The sequence below is a fragment of the Dromaius novaehollandiae genome, chromosome 8 (assembly GCF_036370855.1).
Source record: "Dromaius novaehollandiae isolate bDroNov1 chromosome 8, bDroNov1.hap1, whole genome shotgun sequence".
NCBI classification, from domain to species: Eukaryota; Metazoa; Chordata; class Aves; order Casuariiformes; family Dromaiidae; genus Dromaius; species Dromaius novaehollandiae.
In genome coordinates, this window is record NC_088105.1 from 23576951 (window position 1) to 23604739 (window position 27789).

The window sequence follows — 27789 nt, forward strand, 5'->3', positions numbered from 1 at the left end:
TCTAGCGCTTTTAAATAATAGTAAAATGAAAATCACAATAATATTCCCACAAAGCAGAATAAAAGGGGATGTTGAATGATAGCCCAGGCTCTCTTTCTACCAGTCTGCCAGGCTTCAGAAGAGAATGATCAAATCTGGACCAAGCCAGCCCTCTTACACAGATAGTTCCATTGAAGTAAAGTAAAAAACAATGAGAAAATTTAGATTCTTTCTATAAGCTCTTCTGTGATAGTTTACACTTCCATTAGTCTCTTCTCATACCCTGATCAGTGTATATTATGATCAAAAAAGCCAAGTAAGTTATCATTTACAACTTAAAGGAAACATTGGACTTGTGAGATTTTTTCATTCACTGCCTCAAAGGCGTATTTTTGAAAATCGTATAACCTTTCAAAGAAAGGATCCCATGTCTAGGAAGGCATTGCAACTTGGGTGTCAGCTGACACTGGTACATACCGCATTTTATAGTAGGTTAGTTTTCCTCTTTGGTGCCCAGATCATCACTCACATGACTTATTTCCAAATTAGCAACAGGAAACTCTCCAAGCCATTTCATTTGCCTGCTCCTACTGGAAAATGGAATTTATTTAGCCAAGGAACTGCAAATAAAATGTCCTCGTTTCACTTGGAACATAAAAACTACCAAATCTGAAGAGGCCAGCTAGCTAGCTATGTCTTTCTGTCCAGTAAATGTGCTCCCATGCTACTATTGGGGCTATGCTGTCTGGCCATCATATACCCTCTGGGGCCCCCTGGGAGTGCCCCAGCTAGGATGCTGGGGGGAAATTCCTCAGAAACGTTCTTTATCCTCCCACTCCCAACACACGCACTGGAGTCTGGACCATCTCCACTCCTCAGTGCCTTTGCCTGGAGTACACCCATGCCTATCCCACAAAGCCATATGGCTTGGCCCTTATGCTACGCTCAGGACCTGTACCTGTGCCATACCTGCCCAGACCTGTTCGGCGCCATCTGGCCATGTGTCCTCAGCGCCTGAGAGCTATACCATGGAGATGCTGGCTATCCAAGGGAGGGTGAAGCAGAGACATGGGATATGGCCTTGATCCAAACCGCATGCTGCCATTCTTATCCTGCCTCAACTCAGCGTGCTCATACAACATGTCCTCAGACATGTCAGATGCTGCTTGCATGCAAACATAGGCAAATCCTATGTGCCCTGTGAGTGTCTGAGTGGGAGCCCAGCTCACCCAGCCAGCAAGCTGGGCTGGGTGCACCATATCCTCCTCTCCAGAACCACCTGGAACCTCCTGCTCCTGCTCCTGCTCTTGCCCTGTCCCATACCTGGGACTGCCCTCCAGGTCGGTGCTGGGCTAAGGAGAGTCCCTGGAAACACCTGGTGTTCCTGCAGCCCCTCAGTTGGAAGTGATGCCTGTGCCATCCCACCAGATACTTGTGATGTGTGCCTACAGTCAAATATGATTTCAGTGAGGGCAGCCCCTAGCAAGGCAGGCATGTGCAACAGAGCAGCAGCTGAGACATGCCTGGTGCTGTTATTGGGCGTGGGGTTTATCTCACTTTGCACAGTATCGTGGTGCTGGCTCCCTTCCCCCTTGGGGCAGCCGTCCTACCTCACTCCTTGTCTGTGACTTTGCAGAGCCTGCTGCTGTTTTCCCTGGCCTTCCCCAGCCTTGTGAGTGGCAGCTTGTCACAACATGTTGCTGCAGCAAGATCAGAAGGGTGGTGATTGGTGAGGCTTTGTACATAAAGGTAGGGGTGTGTAGGTTGTGGGCTGTATGTGGTGCAAATGAGTTGTCACATGACTACTACAAAGGCCTTACATGGTATTCTGTTAGTGCTGTGGGACTGATGTGCTTCATTTGCTGTGCTGTGCAGAGCACAGCCTCATTTGCACCTCATTTGCTGCTGAGAGACCCAGAGACACCCTAGGAACTTCCTCAGACTCAAACAAGTGCTCAGGACCAACCCGACACAGCAGTGTGGGGACACCCCTGTGCAGCCACCTTGATTCCTGGCTCGTCTGTGTTCAAAGGTTCCCTCACTGTCTCCCTCCAGCTCTATTTTAGAGTGATCCTGCAGCACATAGGAGGAACGTAGAAGGGCCAACATGAACATATGCATAGGGCTAGAAACAGTGGCTCCATGTCCTGCAGAGTCACCACCATTTCCAGACCTACCCTCTTGCTAGCATCACGTGTCACCCCCATGGTACTGTGCAGCACTACGGTCTTCTGTTGGTGGGTCCTACGCAGCCAAAGGAGCTGTGTTCTCTCAGATGGTGTTTTCAGCCACTCTGTTCTCAGCGTGCTGGAGAGCTGATCGATCAATACAAACTTCAACAGTTGGGCATCACTGTTTTTCCATAGCTTATTACTTTTGAAGCTCCTGACAGGAAGAGCTATCGCTGTTCCTCATAACCCTTTGCTGCCAGAACTGTCCCCTGCACTGTCTGCCGGCAGGGCCAGAGCGCTGCAGGCCTTGTGCAACCCCTCTGCTTCCTGGGCCTGTAATTCAAATTCTGTCAGCTCCTGTTGACCACTGCCGAAGAATAAAATGAACTCTCAGTAAGTACTTGTTTCTGTATAAGGGATTAGATAAACGATAAGGCATTGATGATGGAAGCGATTGTATAGAGCTCACGTTCAGTGAGTACTCATTGTCTTAAATTAATCCTAGCACTGTTTTTAACAGTCCTTGTGAAAAGGTATGTGTACTGCCACAAATGTGATGACACCCTCCTCCTTCAGAAAGCGTAATTGATAAAATGTACTCATGTGACAAAGATATTGTCATTGCTTATTCATAAATGGGATACTTTTAAAAGTACACTCAGTCTTACATTGATTGGGTTAAAGGACTTGCTGATTAAGAGGTCTACATGAAATATTAAACCACTATTACCTCATTCACTCCTGTTATGTTTCAAAATCAGGATTCTTTTTTTGAGTAAAGTAAAAACAGTTTCACTGTTTTATTTTAAAGCAGAATATAAACATTGTAACTCAAAGGCCAGGGTATGACAATTCACACATAACCTCTTACAAAGAAATTTCGATATGCTTGGGATTGAATTAGAGACAAATCTGATATATTAGTGGACAGATCTGAAGACTGCCTGTAAGTATTCAGACATAGATTCTTTTGATGAAATTTCCAAATGGAACTACTCTGCTATTTCTGCCTTTACAGATACCCCATTTTAACTCAATGAATTGTCTGCCTGGTCTAACTAAAAATACATTTCTAAAGCCTTACCTGAGTCCATGTCTACACTGACCTATGAACACACTGTTGGAAACCAAAGCCTTCTGGAGCGATGCGAAACTGGGACAAAATCTAAAAGGAAACATGACAAGTCCTTTAAATTTCTTCATTCTTTCTTTTGTCTGAGAAACCTCCACACAGCATGCATTTCAGGATACTGAAATAACTATTTTACAGCTATTTTAAATATGTAGATTTGTATTACTAGGAAAATAGGTTAGAATTTTCTTTCTTTGAGCCTGATTAAAAGCTCATTAAAGTCAATGGCAGTCTTTGCAGCTAATTCACTGAGCATGTAGTGAGACATTTTATGTTGCTATGAGTTTCACACTAAAACCAGTAATATTATAATACAAGATCTCCCTGTAAATCCCAAAGACAGTATTTTTTTAATGGGATAATGGCGAATGGACTGCAGCACAAAGAATTCATCTGAGAGTATAGACAGAATGTGATCTGGAAGTACTGCATGAACAAGAGAGAAGCAAAAGTTTTAATATAGCTTTGATCACTGTATTGAAGGTACTCTTTTGGCAGATGAGTGGTAAAGGATGTGGCCAAGCCGAGGAACTAGAGATGCTTCCCCTCTATTTGCATAGAGAGGGACTGGCAGGGAGGTTGGAAAGAAAAAGTTACTGGGTGGTAAAACTCCCTTTGTAATAACCCTAAGTTTTAACCTGCTCTGTTCATTTTTGTCATTATTTTTATTCTGCAGGAGGAAGCTTTACACTCCACTGACAAAACTGAAATATCAAATACACTTATCTACCATGCCATATACTGATTCTGTGCAATCACAAAGTCTGGTAATTTTTCAAAATTGCACATTAACTCTAAAAGTGTCTAAAACAATCTCAGTTTTATGTATCTTTTTTTTCCTCCTTTCCAGGATTGAGTTACAAAGGTGTCCATTTTCATGCCCTGAAGATAGATACTTATGTATACAGTAGAATATACTCTAAAAAAGCTTTTGTAGTTTTTCTAAGCTTTATCTCTGATGTTAGAAAACTCAGCTATATTCATAATTAATTGTCTCGATCAAAACCAAACTCCTTACAATTAAGAAACAGACAGAAGGTATGGCATATCAAACAGACTTTCTACTGCTGTGATCTTACCTAAATACAAAATAAGCTCCTCAGTACTTCCATATTAATAGTAATAAAGTACTTTTTTGCTTTCTTTACTTGTTCTGTAAGTATCATTATTATGTCTTCCCATACACAAACCTCTGGAGCTTTATAAGCAGACAATAATAAAGATCTACTTAATTGTTTGTGCCTGGATTATGGACAAAAGGGTATGTGTCCATCTGACTTAGGGAAAGGAATCACAAATGCTGAAGCAGGAACTACAAGGCAGAACAGTAGGAAATCGTGGGGAAAAGAAGGCAGTTTGAATTCCTGTCTGGTACGTAGTTATACTACTACACTGGCAATGACGATGACAACTGAGAAATACTGTTCATTTTTCAAAATATGCTAAAACACATGGCACTTGCCTCTAAAGGCAAGAGTTTCTGGAGAAAATATCTTCATTTGGACTTTGGTCCTGACTTCCATCTGGCTAGATGACTTTGAAGTACAGAAAAGGTCGGAGTTGGCTGCCAAAATCTCTTCCCTTTTGATGGAGTGTTTGAATGGTGTTTAGCTCAGAAAGGTGGCTTTCCCCATATTGTGCTAGCCATGTTTCTCACTGGTACATATAGGGCACACTGGGGACATGTGGAAGTCACAAGTACAAATTTGGAGTTGGAGTGTGCCTAAAAGGATTATTGTCACTAATTCCCCACATTAAAACTGCTCAGGTCTTTAATATACATTTTGGACACGGGTGTGACCCTAATGCTAGTCACAGAAGTGGGTGTCAGAAGAAGTGGGCTGTGACACAGCTAGGTGGAAGACCAGAACCCTGCAGGCCTCGTGCAGTCTCCGTCTAGCAGTTAACACCTCGCCAGCCTGCTGCCCTTCCAGGCACCGGACTGTCTTGGCGAAGGTCAGGCATGAGACCGACAGGGGTAGGAGCTGGACTCTTTTATGCCCTATTCTTTGCAGGGATCCACTAAGATTACCAGTGTGACACCTGAAACAAGGAACTTGAAATTACTATCTCTGTCTTCTCTCTGTGTCTGATTTCAGCACTATAATGTGAACCGAAAATCATCAGACTGGTTTCAGTGGAGCTATGACAATTTATAGCTATTATATCTAGGGCCTTTCTATCACCTATTGAAGGCCAGTTTATTGCTGCAGCTTTTTTCCTCTGCCACTAAGTTACAATTCATGAACAGACTCAGGAAGAAATTTGTTACAGTTTTGTTGCTCATAGCATGTTTTCGTATATTAATACTTCCTGTGCATGATGCAGATGGCAACCCTCCAAGGCAATACATTGTTGTTTTTAAGAAGGTCAGTGCGATAATATATAGTTGTATTTTCCTACACTAATCTACTTTCTTGTGATCTTTGAATTCTGTGAGACTTGAGCTCAGTAACTCAGACGAGAGGAGAGAGATGACTGTTCCTTCTGAAGGGAACAAAGAGAGAGGATTAGCTATCACCTTTTTAATGTAGGATGAATTAGAATAAGGCAAGATAAAAGAAAATAAGCATAAAGACTAAGGTTAATTAATTATTATTGATAATTAATCCAGGATTTGTTAATTAATAATGTTTATTATGGTGGTACCTAAGGAGCAACTACAAATGGAGCCTACTGTGCCAGGCAGACCATGCTGCCCCAGCAGCTGCTCCTCTTTGATCAACGGCCTATGACAATGACACTCCTTAGTGGTGAGACTGAAAACAGGACACAACAGTGGGAGGCTGGATACATATTTAGTGTGCTTGTGACAAAAGCTGTTTTGTAATGGCTAGAGTAGGTTTAGCCAATAGGAGCAGATTTAAGCAACAGATACTACGTTTTTATACTAGTACTTATGGATAAAATCCTAGAAACAGGAAAACAAAGTGGCATTGTCTTTATTGTGTAATATGGGAAATCTTTTTTATTCATAGATCAGAGATTAAAAAAACTTGTAACAGCAGGACACTCCTAAAAGCAATTCACAATAGCAAGCAGTAATATTTGCCTAGACAGAATTTCTAAATATCCTCCCATTATGTAATATTTTATTTCAGGACTAACCTTACCCTGGCATTACTGTTAAGACAGTCATAGGTTTTAATGGCATATAGTTTTACCTATACATTCTTACTGCCCTCTTACTGTTTTACTGGCAATTCTGAAAGATGTAAGTTTAATTGGTACTGGCAAAGATGCCTAAAATATCTTGATTTAAAGTGGAGACTAAATTTATATTACAAAAATACATTTCTTGTGTTGTCTGAAAAATAGAAAAGACTAGACAATCCTCTTTAATTAACGTTGACAACTGTATTTCAAAAGAGCCTGTGAAACAGGCAAGCCAACAAAACATGAATCAACAGCTCAAATAAAAAAGTGTTAAGAAAAGTCACTTTTTCCTCTTTCAATTTTTATAACATTGAAATAAATCAAACTGATCCAATTCATTCTGATGTTAGTCCTTCTAAAATTTCAGTAGAAATACTTTAATTGCTGTTTGTGGAACCAGCCAGTTCCTGAATTTGTTGACACTAGTGAAATAAGTACTATATCGTTGTAAGAACAAGAAACTGGAGACACCGCTGTAGGATAAAAAGAAAATCTCTGCGGCAAACTGAGCAATAACACGCAGATATCTTTCAGACCATGTTCGTGGGGTATTGTTTTTGTAGTTGTGAGGGTTTAAGGACAAAGACAGGTCAAACTTTGCAGGTAGAGGTAAGACACTGTATTAAAACAGCCATTATAGCTGAAAAAAGCATTAGGTCTTACATGCTCAAAAGCTTGTCTACTTCTTCCAGTTATAGTAATGGATTTAATAAAAGATACTACTTTTCCCTATAAGCCCCACTTTTGTCTAAAGAAATTGAGACATCAAGTATCATTTCAATTTTGGAAATGTTATGGAAGACAAAATTTTCTGCTGTCTCCAAAGGCTACAGTATAAAGTTGAAATCAAAGTAGTAAATGGAGAGGGAAAATGGATGGGATTAATGCAATGTATCCATTGTATGAGTGCACTACCATTTTGAAAATCTTAAAACTATATAATTTAATCTTTTCTCTCTTTTTTTGTTTTGGTTGCTATATACAGGATGAACGGAATATTTTGTTATTGAAAGAAATGTGTTAACTGAAAATGAAATTTTCAAAGAATGATGCATATAGTGGCTGTATTTCCATGGTGAAGCTTTTTGCATAGAGTTAATGAAGTGCTTGGGGTCCTAGGGAATAAAAGGTGCTATATAAATGTAAGAAATTACCATTAAAAAGTTTCTCCCTCCAGGCATTGGGGATTTTGCTGTGTGTGTTACAAGGAGGCATTTGCAATATTCTTTCATGCAAAATGCTTCAGCTTAGACCTTCCCCATTTCTCCCTCTGCAGATTTGTCTATAAAAATGTCCATATGAAGAAAAAAGTTTCTAAATTGGTTTCAGTTGATCCTATTTTGCTGCTAACATTAATGAGCCTGCTTTCGTTTAAGCTTTTTTAAGCATTTTGAAGACCAAGAGGAACGAGGTAGCAACCTTCTCTCAAGAGGTTTTCAAATGCTGTTTTAACTGTTATTAGGCCTTCTCTACGCTGGTGGAGGATACGGGATCACAGCTACAATTCATGGAAACAAAAATCAGCAGTGTAATACTGGATTTAATTTTCAAGTACCAGACTGTATGGTCCTTTACTGGCAAGCACGCATTCTTTCACTAATCCAGAACACCTCATTGGAGGTTGGTGCTGAAATTTCTAGTCTGTGCACACATGCAGTCCCACTTTTGTGTAATTGAAAACTGGACTTGAATGTTCTGTTCTTAATATTTGTGTGCATTTCTCAGCTCTTCTTAACCCATCAGGTAACCTTTAAGATAAGCTACCACTTTTCACATAATCTACACACAAATGGCAGAGTCACTGTTGACAGAAATCAAAGCTAGAGTTCTGACGTGACTGGCCATCATCTTAATCATGTGGATTTTGCTTTCTCCACAATGGGTGGATCATAGGCATTTTTACATAGCGTCCACTATTGCTTACGGAATTGGGCCTTTTAGCTCAAATAATAAGTTTGAGTGTTAAATAAAAATGCTAAATAGCTTAAACCTCTTGATAAAATTGTGAGATTTGGCAGCATTAGAACTAAAATTCAGATATCCTTATGCTAACGACTTTACTTGTTCACAAATAAATGTGAAATGTAATAAAACATATTACATATTCTTCTATAGGGTAATACTTTTATAGAATTTGGTGTTTTCCTTCAACTATTAATTACAGAATCGAAGGAGGAACTGGTGTTAGTTAAAAATTATCTGCTAGGGGACAAAGCATATTTAAGGTAATGTGATGACCTTAAAATAATTGAGTACAATAAAATATATTATATTTAGCAATAAGGATAGAGGTAGTATTAACATTTGCTTTTTCATGTTTTTATTGTTTTTATTTCAGTTAGCATGGAGCACATAGTATCAAGTCTTAGAAGTCTGAGGGTTGCATGGGATAATAATGTTTCTCGTGTTTGAGAACAGTGGAGAACTGTCCATGCATGTTCCAAAATATCCGAACTTGACTTTATAAATGTATCTTTTCAGAAAACAAGCTTAATTCTCAGAAGAATAACATGAGCACTCATTGGGGGACTAAATGCTTCAGGGTACTGTTAATGGAATTTGTAGCCTTTTGCCCGTGGGCTAACAGTTTGAATTCAGTCTAACTCAGTAGAGATTAAAAATTGCCCTATTTAATGGCCTTTTAATAATCTCTAATGAGATGAGTTTGGTGGGTCTCAGTCCCATATAATAAGCCATTCACTGCTTTCTCCTAAACTGGCAAGCTCAAGAGATACCGAAAAACTTAATGGCTTCTGGGGAAAGAGTCTGCTGTTACCATGAAAAAAAACCAAAGCAAAGCAAAAGCCTCCATTCACAGTAGTTACATGAGCACTAAACAAAAGCATTACTTTTAAACACGGAATTTTATATAAAGTTTGTAAATTAGCAAAGTAGCTGAGCATGTGACATATGTTGCCGCATGTGGACCTATACAAATTTAACATGAAGACACCCAAAGGAGTATCTACATCTGTTGATAAGATTACACCAACACATTAAATGTTTAAATATCTCTGGGATTCATTTCTATCAGAAAAAAATAGTATCAGAAAGGATATCTGGATAGTAACTGCATTTATAGAAAAAAATGATGGAAAAATTTTGATCACCTAGTCTGCCTCCATTAGTTCACAGCAGAATCAAATGGTTTTAATCTTTTCTTACAATATTTATTTAGCTTAGTCTTAAAAACCTACATTAATGTAATTTCCAGAATGCTTTAGACAATATGTCAGTTTTATTTATCCGTACCAGAGTAAAACTTGTCCTAATGTCTAAACTAAATTTCTTTCAGTGCAATTTGAAATTATTACTTTTTGTCCTTTCCTCAGTGAATTTAGTGAACAATGTATTTTTCTTCCAATAGTCATCTCTTATGTAGATTAAGAAATCTCAATCATTCCTATTTTCAATTTTTGGTCATGTTTTTCACATTTCTGATTTTTTTCACCCTTCTCTGAAATCCCTTCTATTGGACTTTTTTGAAAGACACATTTTGAAATGCAGAGCCAAAACTGGACACCGTATTCTAGCTGAGGTTTTACCAATGTTGAATATGAGTAGAATTTCTTTGTATGTCCTAGATATGACAGTTCTGTTTACACCTCTGTACTGCAGCTTTTTTCACAGCAGTGTAACATTGTTGACTCAAGTTCAGCTTGTGATCTCCTCTGATGCCCAACCCCTTTTCTGAAGACCTGATGTTTATTCATTTGTTCCCAGTCTTGTGTTTGTGCAATTGTTATTTTCCTATCTAAATGTAGAAGTTGGCACTTTAAGTTATTAAATTGCATCCTATTTCTGCAACCAGTTTGTCAAGAGCATTTTGAATTCTATTCTTGTCTTGCAGTACGCTTACAGCTCTGCCAATTTGGTATTGTCTGCAAATCCAGTAAGTGTAAACGTACTTCATCATTCAGGTAATTAGAGACTTGGTATCAGACACAGGACATATCCACCTCCAAGGAACCACATTTTCTATACCCTTCTATTTTTCACAGTGAAGCATTGCTGATTACTTTTTGGGTAGTTTTGCACCACTGCAGAGTAATTTAATTATGATTATATTTCTTTTGCTTGCTCAGTTAGTAGAGTTCTCTGAAACAGTGTCAAAAGTCTAACTTAAGTCAAGCCATAACAGATCTACTGCCGTACCCATCCCAGGTCTTGTTATATTGTCACAGAATAGAATGAGTTTGGTTTGATATGACTGTAACTTAACACTTCATTAGCTACCATGTACTTAAAGATGTGTGATTATCTGCTTCAGTACTTTTCTAGGAATAGAGGTTGGAGTGACTGACAGTAAGAACTCTACGCTTTTGAATTATATGTGCTATGTTCTTCCTTTTCTTGTCTTCTGAAATCTCAGCTGTCTTCCTGAGCTCTCAGTGATGATGGCTTATGTCTCTAAAGTTACCTTAGTCTTCTCACTCTAGTGTGAACTCCTTTGGGCCTAGCCAACTTGAAGAAAAAAAATCTAACTTATCAGAATAGTCTCTAATTTATCCATTTGCTGTTATCTCTGAAATACCTGCCCTTTTGTATGAGGGGACATAAATCTGAAGCAAAAATGGCACTATATTACTCTATTTGCTTGGTGACATCTCATACCTTTCCCTCCCTGTTGAAAAACAGACCAACAATCCCTTGGTTTTCTTCTCTCTCATGTTTTTTGTTTGCTCTCGTTTCTTGTTACTCTCTCTCATTGCCCTGCCATATCTTTTGCCTATCAAAGCTTGTTACAGGAGTCAGCCTTTTGCACTGGCACTGCAGATTCTTTTGTACAGCTCCTTCAGCATTTGACCTAGTTTTCCACTTTCTGTAGGAAAGGTACCGATAAGCAACTGACACTCTGACTTCCTATTTCTGAGCCTGGTGTGGAGCTCGGCACAGGTGAGAGGAGGCCACACTGGGGCGGGGGGCAGCCGCATGTGGCAGTTTGTCTTTTGAAGAAGGGTCTTTCCACAAAATTGCCTCCTGCCTGCGAGAGACGCTTCCTCAAAGCCTTGCTGGGAGTGACCGACTTCCTGGGGCCGCATCTCCCCGCCCGCGCCGTGGGAGCCGCGCGCGCCGTTAACGGTCGCACACCTGGCCGAGCGGGGGGCGGGGAGCGGGGAGCCCGCGCGCCTCCCTCCCTGACGGCGCGAGCCCCTGTGGGAGGGGGCTGGGGAGCGCCGACGCGGGAAGCCTTGCGCATGCGCGTTCCGCCCCCCGCCGGGACGCGTGTGCGGCTGTATGTGTATATGTGCGTGTGTAAGCGCGCGCAGAGCGGAGGGAGAGGGGCGGGCGAGCGAGCGGGCAGTTTGCGGGATGACGTCACGACGCCGCGCGCAGGACGTAACCCCGGTGTGACGCACACCCTGGCGAGCCCGTGAGTTTCCCGTTATGGTTTTTTTTTTTTAATGCCCTCCCCGCCCCCCCCCCCCCGCGCTGTCGGGGGAGGGGGCGCGCCGCGGCGCGCGGGGCGGGCGCGGGGGGCGGGCGCGCGCGGAGGGCTGGGGCGGGCGCGCGGGGGCGAGCCGGCCGCCCTGGCGGCGGTTGGCGGGCGGGCCGCTGTCCCCGCCATCCTGCCGCATCGGGGAACATGGCGGCCGCCCCCGACCTGGTGCGGCACTGCGACTCGGCCGCGGCCGCCCGCGCCGCCCGCGGTGAGTGGCCGGCGGCGGCGGAAGCGGCGCGGCGGGAGGGAGGGGCGGCGGGCGGGCGCGGAGCCGCTGCCCCGGCCTCCCCTCGGCCTGCCTCCGGCGGCGGCGCGGCCCCGCGCCCCTCCGCGAGCCGGCGAGCGGCCTGCCCGGTGCCCCGGCCGGGCCGGACACAAAGGGCTGCGCTGAGGAGGGCTCTGCGCGGTCACATGAAGCGGCGCAGCCAGTGAGCGCGGAGCTGGGGGGGGAGCGGGCCGCCGCCATTGCCAGGCGCGGAGGAGCTGGGCAGCCCGGCGTCGCCTCGGTGGGCCCAGCGGCGCGGGAGAGCCGCCCGGGGCCGGGCCGCCCGCAGCGCGCCGCCGTGGGGAGCCAGGTAATGCCCCGCGGGGCGCTGCCGGGCCGCCCGCGCCGGCGCTCGCAGCGGCGGCCGCCGCGGGCCGGGGCGGCAGGATGCCGCCGCTCAGGGGTAGCCGGGTCACCCTGGGGGGCTCCGGCGGGCGCCGGTGCCCTCCCGCCGCCCGCCCCGGCTGCAGGGCGGCGTGGCGAGCGCTGCCGGGCGACCTTGCCTCCCGCTTCTCCCCTGTCCCTGCCGCCCGTGCCCGCTCTGGCGCCGGTCGCCGCACGCGCAGCCGTCCCGGGCAGGGCTGCTGCCGCCGCCGGGTGGGGGGTGATGCCCGACGCCATCCCTCCCTCTCGTTTCCTTCCTTCTCGGCGGGAGGCGAGGTGGTCGCCGAGATGCGTGTCGCTGCTACAGAGGGCTGGCAAGTTCCCGGCCCGCCGTGGGACCGAGTGACCGATGTGCCCTGTGCGGGGGACGCTGCCGCTGCACGCGCTGCGCGGGCCGCAGTGACTAACCGCAGCGAGGGATAAGTTAGCAGTCCGGGTACCGGAGTTGTGTCTCTGGGCCCCCACCTGCTTCAGGGTCTGGCGATTTCTCTGACAAAGTTTGTGTTGCAGCGTGTTGCAGTGGTGAGCATCCTCTTGACCAATGTAATCTCTTGTTTGAAATCTAGAAAGTTTTCTTTCTTCAGATGCCTTATGCATAACCTTTAGTCTATTGAGAAAACTTGTGGTAATATGGGCTATGAACTGACAAGTTGTGATGATAATTGGTGTTGTAGAAGTCCAGCCTTTTAACCAAAATCTCATTTGCAGTGATATTCTGACATTTCTTCACCTCCTCTAGCACATAACTTAATTATCAAGTTGTGTCATGGAACTGAGCTTTGAGACGCATATGGGAATGAATGTGCACCAGATTTAGAATAAGAAGCCATTTTATGTTGTATAGATTAATGAATTAACACATGGGACAAACACTCCAAGAGGTTGATGAGCATCTGTGGAATTCTGCCATGGAATTTTATATTTGATTGAGAAGTCTATGCAATACGTTATACCTCTGTAAAAGTTGCAAAATAACTTTTAACTCATAAATGTGTGTTATAATTTTAATTAAAAGATTCTTCATAGTTAAGAGGTGTCTGAGAGTTTTGGCAAATTAGTATGATTCTTCTGTGTAAGAATCCCACTACCTGACTTGTGCAGGGCAGGTAATTTGATGGCAGAATAAATGGACTGGTTTCACAGTGCAAAACAGATTTTTGAGAAGCTTCTAATGGGTCACTTAGATGCAGAGAGAATGCAGGAATTGCCTTATTGGAGAGGAGTTTAAACAGAGCGCATGGAGGAGCAGTGCAGTGTGACAATCCTATTACACTGACTTATTATCAAAGCTGATGTTGCAAACCTGTCTAATAAGACTGCAGGGGGATGTGGTGCAGAGTTATATGTGAATTATAACCAAATTTGAAGGAAACAATCTTCAAAATACTGTCTTAAGATGTTTCTTTCAACATCTAGCATTCAATCCAATTGACTTTGCTATTAAAAAAAAAAAAAAAGTTATCCAAGGAACAGGTTTCATGTGATGGGTGGGGGGAAAGGTTGCTAATTTTTCCAAAGAAACTTTTCTTCATTTTCCTTTTGTTTTCCCTAATCTGTATGGTGGTCCATCATGTTAGAAAATGTGGTATCATCATTGTACCAAAATCAGAGAAAAGGTGTATTCCTTTGTGGGTTTTTTTCATCTCATTTAGTGCAACAACTGTTCTATGTTGCATAGCTCTAGAAGGTATATGCCTAAGAAAGTGTATGAAAGTTCTCGAGTGAATGCTAGAAGAAAATACTACTGTCTTGAAATCTCAATAGGTGACCTGACTAGTCGGAAGAAAGGCACTGATGGCTTGGAGCAGCAACAATTGATTGAAATGGGAGCATCAGCAATTGAATAAACAGGATGTTAAACAATAGTGGCAGTGTCTTACACTTTAAAATGACAGTGTAGGCCAAATTTCAATATGGATACTGAATTAAAGGGTTGTCAGTGGAATTTCTTATGGAATAGTTTGTGCTTATGCTTGTACATATTTACAGAACCTATTAGCACATATGCTTCTTCTCCCCCCTTCTTCAAGCCATTTTAAGTTGTTTCTGGAGAAAACAGAACTGAAGAGAGAAATGTTCACTTTCAGGCTTTTTAACAGCTTGCAATAGATTAGAAATTTAAAATTGGGAAAAATGTGGTGTAGTTGTGTGACACTTTTTTGCAATTTCTTGTGAGGTTGGTTTGAATGAAAGTTCTTTGAACAGTTACTGATTGGCCATATTTGTTTGGCTAATCTGGAACTTGTTTTCATTGTGTTTTTACATTTTAAAACAATTTGGTTTCTTCAACGGTGTTCAAGTGATGCAGTTGTTAGAAGACTGTTAATTTTTTTTTTTTTTTAATTTCAGTCTTTCCTTTTTATACCTAGGGGGCTATTCTAATATTATGGTTATTTTAAGCCAGACTGAATGGGTTTCATCTGTGCTCCTAAGTTTAATGTATTGCACGGTGCATTCAGAGATCATGGAAGAAAATCGTGTAGTAAAAATAGGTTATATCTGAACAAAGCTGCACTCACTTAAATTGACTTTTAAACTGATTTAAGTTGGCATAGCCTTCAAAGCACGATTCTTTCAGTTGAAACTGGTGTCCGCACAGCTTCAGAGTGTAAAGAAATCCCTGCTAAAATAAGCTAAAACAAGTCTTTCTGCTCTGAAAATATGTTTAGTAGTCTTTCTGAGCGCTCTAAATATAAGCTGGTTTTTTTCATAGTAAACATTTTTTTCCTTGCTGCTACTTTTTTGATGTTGATACAAGCTTCATATAGGTGCTGAGGGAATAATTTAACTTACCCAAGGAAGTTGTGGATATTGGTCATTTTGGCTGATATTCATAAAGATGCTACTAGACTACTAACGGATTCCATGTGGTATCAATAAAGAATATCCTTTTCATGCTTAGCTCAAGAAAATGAACAAATAAACAAAACAAAACACTTTTATGCTCAAATACCTTGTGCTCTTAAATCAAAGCTTGTGTCGATTATAACAGCCATTCACACAAGCAGTGATGGAAGAATGGTCATGCCCCTGTTGCTTACTGAACTGTAGGAAGGCTCCTTTCTTTGATATGCAAGGATGTGAAATAGTCACTGTGATTTCCTTGATTATTTAAAAGTTGTCTGAAAGAGACCTGAAACTACAATAATAATGTTTGTGCAAGATTTAATTTGATGCTCAAATCACAGCTGTCTGTCAAGAAAGACCATCTAATTAATGACTCTGTGTAGACTTCTAATGTGTGTTTTTTCAAATTTTTTGAAAAGGAATATTATAATCATAGGTTTAATCATGCTGCCTGGTATGCAATGCAATGTAGTATTTCATCTTGATAAGAATTCTGTCCAGAACTCAATAGTATTTACCCTTAAATGATGTTGGTTCATTGAAGGAGAGAGAGCTTTTTTAAATTTAAAAGTAAGTGTAAAGTAATTCATATAAAGATGAGGATCTAGTTGTGCTACACTTCTTTCACTGTTCAACTGTATACAGCAGCTGTTATGGTGATAAAATTTTGCAGCAATGCCCTTAGGTTGCCAATGAGGTTAAAGGGGGGAAGACAGTGGCTTAACAGTGAGTATGCATTTTTGTTTTTGTTACACTAGATATTAACTGACTAAATTAACATTTCTTTGCAAACTTGGTAGTATAGAGTTTGTACTCAAATTGATGCAACTGTAATACTGTGGATATGGGAATTGCTGTTTTTAGGAGTGACTACATTCAGCTACTGGAAATGGTAGTGTTCTTGTTGATGTTCATTGATTTATACTGAGTGCTCAATCTTACATATAATTGACTAGTTGAAGGGTAGTGGGGTATTTAGTAATTCAGTATTTCTTGAAACTTAATCCAGAGGATGTGAAGTTCGTACTCAAATCAGAATAAAGGTCAGACTGCTGAACTTCAGAATATTTCAGGCCTAGCACGAGTGTGTGGTAACTGTTTTCAGTATGCCTAATGCTGCAAGTTAGATGCTTACTGTACATATCAAAGACAGATGCTTTTATAGGTTTGTCCAACTGTAGCTGAAGACAGGAATCAAGATCATCATTTTCCCTGTTTTCTGGGCCAACTGCTATCTTTCCCTTGTAAAAATACTTTCCACAACTAAGGTGATTGAACATAAGCCAAACAATATGCAAGTTATACATCTTGTGTAATTTACCTTTACAAATGTAATTTACAAGCTTTAACCTGAGTTGGATGGGTTTTTTTAGTTTTTAATATTTTTAAGAGTGGAAGAAACAATGAATTTCTTAACAAAAGTGATCACTGTAATGTTGAAAAGTAGTAGTGACTCCCTCTTTCCTGCCTATTTATGGGCTGTTCTTTTGGTGCCTTGATAGTATGAGTTGTGCTTTACCCAGCTGCCTTCCCAGTCTGACCCCTTCATAGGGACAGTGCTGGGATTTCCACTCAGGGTTTCTTTCCAGCAAGGGAGTATAACAGGGGGTCAGGGGACTACTTTTGGAAAGCTGTTACTTATGTCTGCTTCTAAAGTGTGGTGGTTCTGAAACTGCTCCTTGCTGCTGCTGGTAGGAAGTGGTAAGTATCTGTTTCTTGTCTGAATGCAGTCTCGGGGGGTGATGGGTGGGAGGCTTTTTTCTTCTTTTTTATTTTTTTTTCCTCCTACCCTCTTTACTCTTCCTAGAGTATTGTGGCTGGTAGGCTGTGTGTTTGAATTTTTTGTTGTTGGCTTTGTTTTCCTTCAGGATTTGTCTGCTGGAGTAGATATCCTCTGAATGTTTCTGCTATTTTCTTCTGATTCCACTCAGCTTTTCCAGTAGCACTGTCAATCTGAAATAACTCTTGAGTACTTCTTGAAAATGCCTGCGGTGGTTATTGATGATGGCTTTTCTTAATCTTCAAGTGTAGGCATGATCAGAAGCTTTGTGGCTGTCTAAAGTTTCAGAAGCTGTCTCTAATACCAGCTTTATTTTCCAAATTCATATTTTTCAGTTGTAAGAGGTAGAAACTTCATAATAGTTATGTCCTAAAAGTTTGCCCACACTGGTAAAATGATGGCTGTTGGTTATTTAAGTGTTTATGATTACTTTGTTTACAAAATGTGTGTATTGTTATGCATGCTTTTGGGAACCTTCATGAAAGACTCTGGCTCCTGTGTTACCTCTGTGGTAACTGGGGTGTGTGTGTGTGTGTGTGTGTGTGTGTGTGTGTGTGTGTTGGGGGGGGGGGAATTGGCACTGTTTTTTTCCAGAGCTTTTTATATTGTTACAGTAAATTGACTTTGCGTTGGAAAAATATACATATTTCTTTAACAGAGGACAGCCTTTGCCAGAGAATTTCTAGTATAAATAACTTTGTTTCTTCACACGAGTGCTGCTTTTTGTTGTTTTAATACCAGAGCTGTTATGAGTGCATCTTCTGTGAGAAAGTCTTGATTGTATCCCTGTTTGTATGTGCTATCACTGTGAGTGGGAAGTGATAGTTTTGCAGCTGGCTTCTCCCACTTCTCTCCCACAGTGAAGTGGGTACTTTGTCCTCTTCTGCTTAGTTCCTGGTTCCTTTCCCCCCCTGCCCCCCCCCATCAGTGAAATCATTCAGGCTTTTCTGTTCTTGAGCAGCCCTTTGAAAGCTGAGAACCTGTTGCCTTAATAAAAACTGCATTATATAAACAATTATAATAAAGGTATGCTAGAACTCTGAAGTTACTTCTAAGTGTTTAATCTTTTGTGAAATGGAAAACAAAATACCAATTAGATAGTGCCCCCTACTTAGGTACGCATTAACAGAGAAAAAATATTATGCTATGATGGTTTTCTTGGGGGCATGTGATGGTGAATTACCCCAGAGTAGCTGTGAAGAAAAGAAGTGTGGGTTTCGGAGCAGTTACAGAATGGGAGAGGACTGAGTTTGTTTAAAAATACAAACTGAACTGAAATGCTGACAAAACTGTGGTGGAAAGGCTGTTTGTGTGGTGCATAAAACAAACATGACTGTAGATATGGCTTTGACAACTTAGAGTGTATGTTGTATATTCTTTCTCCATCTTTACTTTGGAGAACCCGCCAAAGGTTTGTTTTGTCTGACTTGTTAGCTTGCAAGTGCTTTGGGATAGTGAATGTCTTTTTTCTGTGTCCTTATAAAGCCTCGAGTGTTTTGAGCAATAGAGCAACAGAAGTTATGGTGAGAAGTGGTAGGCTTGTTGATGAACTACCTTAGCAGGAATTCTCACAGACCTTCCCTGTTGTTAGTTCTTTGAAATAAGGTTCATCACTGGTGTTCAGTGCCATGTTTCTGTGAACTATAAGCTCCAGCTCTGCTCAAACTTTCCAGATGGTGAGACTTAAGGCTAAGCTAACTGTGATTCTCACTGCTATACCTATGGCAGTAAGCTGTAGTGGACACTTGTTGGATTAGAGATCCATTTGCTTTGCTGGCATGTACTAGTATTGGCTTATTGCAGTGGAAGAGAGACCGCTTGTCCAGAAAAACTCTTTTCTTGGACTGTCATTCTGCTATGATTGAAAGCTGCTTTTTGAATGCTTTTCACCATTTTACCAGCAATAATGGACATTAACAGGCCTAAGATATTTCTGCACAAGGGAAAGAACCAAAAATAGAAATGATGCTTGGGAGAAAACATTTGAGTTCTTAAAATGTCAGTGTTTTCAAAAATACCACACAGGTACTTCAATAAGTCATTTTTAGAAATGTCCAAAAGAAGAAAACCTCTTCCATTGTGATCCTCCAAGAGAAAAAAGTGACTGCGACCTCCTAGAAAGAGGTTGTCTTTGAACACAGATGGTTCTTTGTGTGTCTAGCTGGGGTAGCAGGGATTGTGAAGTTTGCCTTTTCTGTGTTCTGCACCTCTACTCTTGATGCAGAATTCTGTGGAGTTTGTTTGGCTTGAGATAAATGGATTTGGAAGTTTAGTTATTAAAAAATGGAAGAATAGTTGAGGTTGGAAGGGACCTCGGGAGATAATCTGGTCCAGCCCCCAAAACAATAACTTGAGTTTGGCTTGCATTTTTCAGTCCAGAGAAGTATAAGCATAGTTAAGCAGAGGAGAGGATATGCAAGAAGCAGTCTAGCGAGGCTTTATGATCAAAAAAAAGAAAAAAAAAAACCTGAAATGTTATAGTTCATCATTGTGGGAGTTGTGTGTGGTCTATGCGTGTCTCCCTTTGCTTATCTATTTGGATAGATCTTTAAAGACGTTTATGTAGAGAGAAACAATTTAAATTTGTTTGTTTTCCAGTCTAAGAGTATTGTGTTATGGAACAAGAGATGCAGTTCTAAATTAAGGCTGTAGAGTAATGTATTAACTTTTAGTAAAATCAAGACATTCAGGTTCTGTAGTCTGTTCAGGAATCCAGCAGCATCAGGGAATTTGAGGGATGGATTTACACTTTTGCATGGAAAGTACTGTGGTGTCTCAGCTGAAATTTTTTTTAACGTGGTTTGAGTGCTAGTTATGGTGAGTTGTTTTTTGTCTGCTAAGCCACTTAGAGAGAAAAATGTTTTTTGTTTGACATCTACCAGGTCATTATTTTGATATTTAGGATGCTGGGCATTGTTTTAAATGAAATTCTATTTTATGTGTTTCAAATTAACTTGGCTTTAGGTCCATTTTTGTGAGCTGCTCCTGAAGCATGGCAAGGCATATTTTCAAGGGATGTAAATGTCTAGGAGGGAAGATTACAAAAGTGATCCTTGGTGGTGTGTTTTTGTGATCTTGGTAAAGCAAAGTCTTCTCCCAACTTAGTAATGTTAATACTAGGGCTCTGGGTGACTTTGTTCAAAAGTGAAATAATTTCAAGGCATCTCCTGGAACACCACTTTCAGATGGCTTTCTTCAGGAAAAAGTTTTTTATGTGCTTAAGGCTTTGTCTTTTTCTGTCACTATTGATTCGTTAGCCTTCCTTACTGGTCTTAAAGGAGATCTTAGCATGGAAAAACTAAAACAAAAGCTGCGTGATGTTAAAATCAACAGCTTATTTGAAAGAATACATAATTTTTGAAGTGCTACTATGAAATGTGAACTTTTGTCACCAGTGTCTTTTTTTATTCATGTTGTTTTATTCTTCCTGCCAGAAGAAAGTATTTCTGCCTTAGTGTCATGTGTAAGGGAAGGTGTGAAACATAAACATTTCTTTGCCTCAGTTCAAAATCTTTCATGTCTGTATTCTGAAATTGAGTCATTATAGGAGCAACTTGTACCACGTGATCTTTATTTCCTACTGTTGATTTTATACAACCTTAGCTAATGTAGATGCAGTTCTTTTGTGCCCTCTCCATAATCTAATGTAGAGCATATGAAATATGCTTAGGATATTTGTCTGTTTCTTAAGTTATTCTTGAGGTTTTGGTCAGGAAAACTGAACTTAAAAGATCAAATGCTAAAGCACTGGCAAACAAGCATATATTACTAAGCTCCCCACTAGATTAGGTGCCTAACTTAACAGCCTGTGGGCTGGATGCATACACATGAGAATAACTAACATGGCTTGCTTCTCACTGTCGTCTTTTCTGAAAGTCTCCCAACTTCTCCGTGGGGGTGCCAGAGGATGTTCTCTGTAACCGGAACCAGTGTCATTCAGCGCCATAATTCATCATATGATGGAGATGTCAGTGTTTTTATCATAAGATCAATATTTGGTAAGAGTAGCAGTGTTTGTCATGTGACCAGAATGGGCTATATGGGAAGGTGGACATCAGGTGATCAGACACTCACTATGTAACAGAAAAGATATCCCATTACATGGCATGGCAGGTATGTTATGACCTTTGAATATATTTGTTAGAACATGTATGTCCTACTCTGCTTTATTGGTTACGTATCATTATATATAGCCAGTGGAAATTAGACCGGAACATGCATATTTGCATATGTGACAAGGCGGCAGAAAAAGTATAGTTTACTATATGTATGCAAATGAAGGGAGATAAGTCTCTCTGGTACACTCCATGCTTACACCTGAAATCCTCTGTTCAGTTCTGGATACTTTAATACTAAAACACACTTGCAGGTTGGAAGGAGTGAATTTGTCCATTGCCTCACATGTGCTAGGAGGAATTAATTTAAATAGTAAGTAAAAGAACCAAAGATACAAGGCTTTTGCTGAAGTGACGACTAAGCAAAAGGAAATGAATAGAGGAACAGAGTCCACAAATATTTAGAGGATGCAAGTGCCAAGAGAGGAGGATTACTGAAGCCCTAATCTTGCAGTGAAGCCTGCCTAGGACTGCTGTGCTTTCTTGTAATCCCATGTAGAGACTCCACAGAAGTTTATTAAACACAGTGTAGGAAATAGACCTTAAGGTACTGCAAAACTTAGCTGGATAGACCTTGCAATAGATGTTGGGAATATCTACTTCATAGCAAAATGTTTTTCATAGAATAATTTTTGAGTAAAAGCTTACTAATGTTACAAGCCACTAGGAAATTATACTATAGGAAGCAGTTATATATGAGGATGAATTAAATGAAAGTGTTATTAGCACTTCTGAACATAAGGACTGTGAATAGGAGCTTGCTAATTAAACATAGATGTCATATTGGAGTTGATCTACAGTTCTGGTGCTGGACAAGTGTGGCGGGTATGGTGAAGCTTCAAAAACAGTAACTAGTGGTTTCTGGTTACATTTCAGGCAGGTGTTTGGAGACACTTGCCCTGGTTTGCTTGCACAGGTGTGGTAGTATAACCTGGGTTGTGAGATGTGGGTTGTTTTTATAAAAGGAAAAAAAAAACCCTAATGCAGCCCTCTAGCATAAAGATATAAAAATAAACCTAATTGATGTAATGACGTTGCATTGCTACAGCTTAATAAAGTAGGCAGTATTTTATACCTATCTGTGTAGACAGTAGGCAATGTTGGAAGCTTAAAGTACCATCAAAGCAAGAGTGAACGTTAAGGAGTTCAATGAGGAGTGGATTTTACTTATTTTAAAAACATTTTCAACGTATATGGAGGTGATAGAGCTGGCAGCACACTCTAACTTCCCCCATCACCAGAAAGCAATCCTCTGTCACCAAAAAGCAGGCTTCTGCAAAGTGAAAAAAGATTTTGCATTACTAACTTTGAGTCCCCAACGTGATCTTTCATACATTATAAGGAGTAATGTATATACAAACCCAATTGGGTTTGGGAGAAAGTAAAGAATTTTGTAGCTCCTTTTCAAATCTGAAAAGCAGTAGTTGAGTCTTATTGTAAAAATATATATATATGTATATTTCATTTGAACAGAACTATTGCAGCAGTGGTGTTAAAGTAATACTGTATTTTATTTATTAGATTATAATTTTGGATGGTTGTTTTCTTCACACTGGAACATTTATTATAGTGACAGCTTACTCTTGTGATATATGCAGGCTCTTTTGCAGTTAGCTGTGGTGTTCAAAGATGCTAATGCCCCAGAACGTCTACCCTGTCTTCTGCCAGAGGTTACCATCTTTGGGAAAAAAACATTTCTCAGCCATACCAAATCACAGTTCAGCATAAATCTACCTTCATTTTAAGCTTAAGTAACTGCCTTTACATGTGGAATCTTTACTAGCTGTGATAGTTTATAAGCATGGTTTTTAAAATATTTCTATAAAACTTCCAAGTGTGTGAAAACTCTTCAGGAAATTTTTATTGGATTTTACATTTTCACATGCATAGAAAATATACTTCCTTTGAGGCTATGAACATGAGGCCCTTTTCTGTCATGGTCTAAGGGAAGTGTCAGCAATGCTGTCTGGACAGATGACAGCAGGCATTAGAGCTCGTGATCCTAGCATAGCTAACTGTTCAACTAGAACAAAGTTGTGAGGAACTGAATTTGGACTTAGGATCCTGTTTTGTAGGGGTTCTTATATGCTAAATTCTTCTTGATGACCTTCAGAAATACCAGTTTAATCTTTGAAGTATATATTTCACTTGCTTGTTGTTGTCCTTCCTCCCCTTCCCATTGTTTTCTCTCAAATTGTCCCAATTCAAGAAAGAATTTTTTTTTTTAAAGAAAAAAAAGTGAAAATAGTGCTATTTATCACTGATTTAGAGCTATAAGATTTTAGGCTCGCCCTTTTCTAAAAACTGCAGTGCAGTCTTAAGAAAGCCAGGAGTGTGTTTAAATTGGGCTTGTTTTTAAGATTACAAAGGACTGAAGAAGAGTTAAACTGTGTATGGTATTTTTGTCTTAGTCAGATTTCCAAATACAGAAAATGCAGAGAGATGTGAATCTAGTAAGAAATTGCTTTTGGCCACAGCACTGCTTTGACTTTATAATCCCTGGTCTGAGATGGGGTAGTCTGTGGCTGCTTCTTAATGTAATGACCAAGGGTATAAGCCTGCTATGTAGGTAATCTTGTATTGGACTGTACTCTTATAGGCTGTAAGTTAAAATAATTCCCACACTGCTGTGCTTCTCTTCCAGTGTACTGCAAACAGCTTAGTCTCCTAAATTTAAGGTTAAAAAAAATGAACAACAGTTCATTTGTGCAAACTGAGAGCCAAGAGAGTACAGCATTAGAGAATGCTATTAGGTAAGTACATTCAACTGAAGAAAATGGTGTCGGAGGAGATATGTTAGGGTATGTAGTTAGAGAGAAAACTGTTTAACAGTTTGCCGCCTTTGGGTTTGAACGGAGATTGCAGTAAGAGCTGTTGGCATTGGAACAGTGTTAAAGCTGAAAAGAAAATGGCTACCAGAAATCATTGTTGCTACAGTAACAACATGGCTTGATTCTTCATGTGCTGTTTTCATCTACTGTTAGAAATGTTGTGTGAGATTTTGCTTTTAGGGAAAAGTGTCCTAAATCTGTCTAGATATTAATGGATCTCATCAGGCTTTTCTGTTTTAGAATATTAATCTATTAAAAGAAAAATCAAATAACTATATAAAAACATCTAATTACTGCTTTCCTGCAAAATACAATAATTCACATTTAATGGTTATAATGTGTATTGTCAAACTTTGTACTTATAAAACAACCTGCAGAAAAGACGATACTAAGTAATGATATTTCTTCAGTAATGTTTATATTTAAAAAAAAAAGTCTGTTTCTGGAAGTATTTGGTATCTATTAAGATTATCCTGGTTTTGAAAAATAAAGCTGCTGGTTTTTATTTTTTAATACAGCAGAGCTTTTGTTCTTTAAGAAATTGTTATATTTTGAGTTGAAATAATAATAATAATTAAAAAAAAAAACTAATCCTGCTTCAGGATTTAAAAATAAGGCTCAGATTCCAGGCTGGAATCTGTGTAACTATCTGTATTAATATATTTGCTTTCATAATAAGGGCATAAATGCATGCATTGCAGAGTAAACTTTTTGCCGGCTTTTTGTATAAATTTCTTTAGGAAGAGCGCAGTTATGCTGAAGAATTTCAGAGATACTGTAATGTAGTAGTAAGTCAGGAAAGGGACGTATGGAGTGTGGTGAATGTGTGAAGTTTAGTTGATGCATGTGTGCGCGTGTCAGGATTACGCAGGTGGCGAACTTGCTTACAGGCGTAGACTGAGAGTGCTGTGTCCGCTCTTCATGGCAGTACCGCAGATTCCATTTTTCTGCTTTTCTTTTGGTTTCTTATGAAGTTTGTTGCAGACCTCCTGGCTGAAAAGGCCCCTGACTCCTTCAGTAAAGGTGGAGCTGGGGTGCCGTTCTCTGTTCAAGGGACTTAGGTAAGATAGTTTTTACCAATGGCTACTGAATAAAAAAGACCTTTATTTGATGTTAAAAAAAACAAACAAACAAAAAAAAATACAGCTGCCTAAAGCTTGAAATGTAGTTATCCATACTTAAAAACAAATGATATTTCTTAAGTACCACGCATACTTTATTTTGAATGTACAAGTGTACTTATTTTTATTGCATAGCCTTATTTTACATCCTTCAGAATATTAAGTACAAAGCTGTCTTCTGACTGATTTCAGTGAAGTCTTGTCTGGTTTACTGTGTCTTACAGATGTGTGCTAAATATAAAATGCAGTTTTTGAGGTTGTGGAAAAATGTACAGTATGAAAAAAATTGGACTATATAATGATGTTGCTTTGTGATACTCAGGCGGGGATGCATTACTTTGCTGTACACAACCTTAACTTGAACATTTTTGACTGTTATGCTTAGCTTTGCCTCCTTCATATTTTTTTACTAAAATATCATGGGCTTTGTAGAAGAGAGTAGATGATGGAGTACAAACATCTATTGCTTACCATTGTACAGTTTGGTATTTTAAAAATAAACAATGAAGTGGAATTGGGTATTTTCTGCAAATGAGCAAATGGAGGCTGCTGGCTCAGATCTTTCTAAAATCTATCTTAAAAAAAAAAAAAAGGCACAAAATGCATGTTTTCAAATTAAGGTCATTAGTTCCTTTAGAAAAGCACTTCAGTGAAGAAGCTTTCTGATTTGGATCTCCGACTTCTTAGTGTCAGCTGCAGAATTGAATATGCAAACTTGAACTAGAAATGCCTAGGGAACCATAACCAATTTATTTGAAGTGGGCATGATCTCCTTTAACTGTGTGCCTGTCTTTTAAAGTAGAGTGTGTTTGTGCAGTGCTCATGGTGGGCAGGGTATATGGCTGAATTTTGGTGTGCTGCATGTTAGGCTGATGTGATGCTGTAGTCAGGGAATACACAGTAATTCAGACTGGATGAGAGGGGAATTCCATAGCCAACGTTGAGGCAGTAGTGCACAGATAAGGTATAGGAGAGATTTTGCTGACAGCACAGTGAAAGGAGAACTGTTCAATGTCAAGGATGATGCCAAGGTTATGTATAGTGGCGTTTGTTAGTTTGGGTTGAAATGGATAGACGATGTCATGTTGTGCGTTAGCAAGCTTTTCCTATTTGAGGAAAAACTGTTACCTTCAAGGTATATAAATGCAGGAAACCAAGAGCTAGTTCATGTGGTCAAGATAAATAGGTTGAAGGGTGACTGAAAACTGTTACAGGTATGTGTTTGTGCAAGTGGTATGTTGACCTGTAACTTAAACCAATACAGAAATGATACAGGAACAAGGCAAATTATTTCTTTGCAGCTTATTGCTTTTTAATGATACTTCTCATTGTAGTGGATGCTATTTTATTTTGTCAGATATTGATTGTAAACTTATTTAATAGATAGCAGTAGATAGAATATTACAGCAAATCCTATTTTGGGGAGAAATGCATTGGTAAATAACCTTCAAAAACAATGCATTAATACGTTCTGGTAAGGATTTGAAGTTCTACGTGTTTTCAAAACTCCATCTTTCAACTGATACTTCAGTTTCAGACTTTTATGATGCTTTTGTTGGTATGCTTATATGTTTGTATATCGGGCAATATACACTCAAAGAAAACAGCTCTTAAATATTTTTACTGTGTTTATTTCCCCTTTATGCTCTGCAGGAAGTGCTTACATCTTTACCTGCTTAGAGGTGGAGAGGAAAAGTAACCTTTTTAATAAATGTCATGTTAGACCATACCCCACTCTACCTGGAATATTTTTCATCCGATGGTTCTATTTTTTTTTATTCAAACTGTACAGATTTTTGAAATAATTGAATCAGTCATTTGACTTAATTGGTAAAACACAAGTTCTTTATTTTCTGCCAAATTAGTTACTCTGACTACTTTTTTTTTCCCTACTGTGGTACTCCTGTTAATGTTGCATGCATGGACTTGCAGTCGTCTTTTTTGGACTGAAGCAGCTTCACAGTCTAGTTACGATCAGTTTTGTTCATTTCCTATACTGTCATGTGTTTCCTTGAAGTGCCTCACCACCCCATACAGGGTATTGTCAAAAAGCAAAACTTTCTCCGAGTAGAAAAATGAGATATTGAAACACTTCCACACAAAAGCCCCATCACAGCTTTGGGAACTTTGTACGTGCTTTTTAGCTTGATGTGTAGATAAGGGAAGAACTGTAGCTGCTTTGAACCATTTTTTCATGTGACTCAGAAATCTAGCAGGAGATTCAAAATTCAGGAGGTCTTTTTTTTTTTTTTTTTTTTCCCCTCCCCACAGTTGCATGCTTTTCTACATGTGCTTTTTTGCTCTTGCACTCTTTCACTCATTGAAGTTTCTTTGATCAGAATCATCTCCAAGAAAAGCACTTAAACTTTGTCTCTTTGTTGCCAAGCATTATGTATTTGCTTAATTTGATTTCTGGATAGTTCTTATTTCAGTAGGATACTTGTGCTTAAATACCACTTTTCAATAGCTGTGGCAAGAACATTAACTATTATTTTTTCCTTGGCAAATTTAATTTCAATAAATTTGATTGTGGTATTTATAAATCAGTTTACTTAAACTAAAGTT

The 27789-nt window shown here is 40.0% G+C and overlaps 1 protein-coding gene across 8 annotated transcripts in view; it reads left to right on the forward strand.

Annotated features, from left to right (window-relative positions):
• ZNF644 (zinc finger protein 644) overlaps positions 1-27789 on the forward strand; it is an 83092-nt gene that overhangs the window by 14699 nt on the left and 40604 nt on the right. For 4 of the 8 annotated variants that reach the window (XM_026116562.2, XM_026116560.2, XM_026116563.2 and 1 more), the window contains exon 1: positions 11647-11812. The exons of 1 other annotated variant lie outside the window; for it this stretch is intronic. The gene's annotated coding sequence lies outside the window, so the exon portion shown is untranslated. Of the gene's footprint in view, positions 1-11646; positions 11813-11896; positions 12090-12159; positions 12457-27789 lie in introns of those variants that run through there. 3 more of the 8 variants (XM_026116564.2, XM_064515930.1, XM_064515932.1) reach the window with 3 other exon arrangements.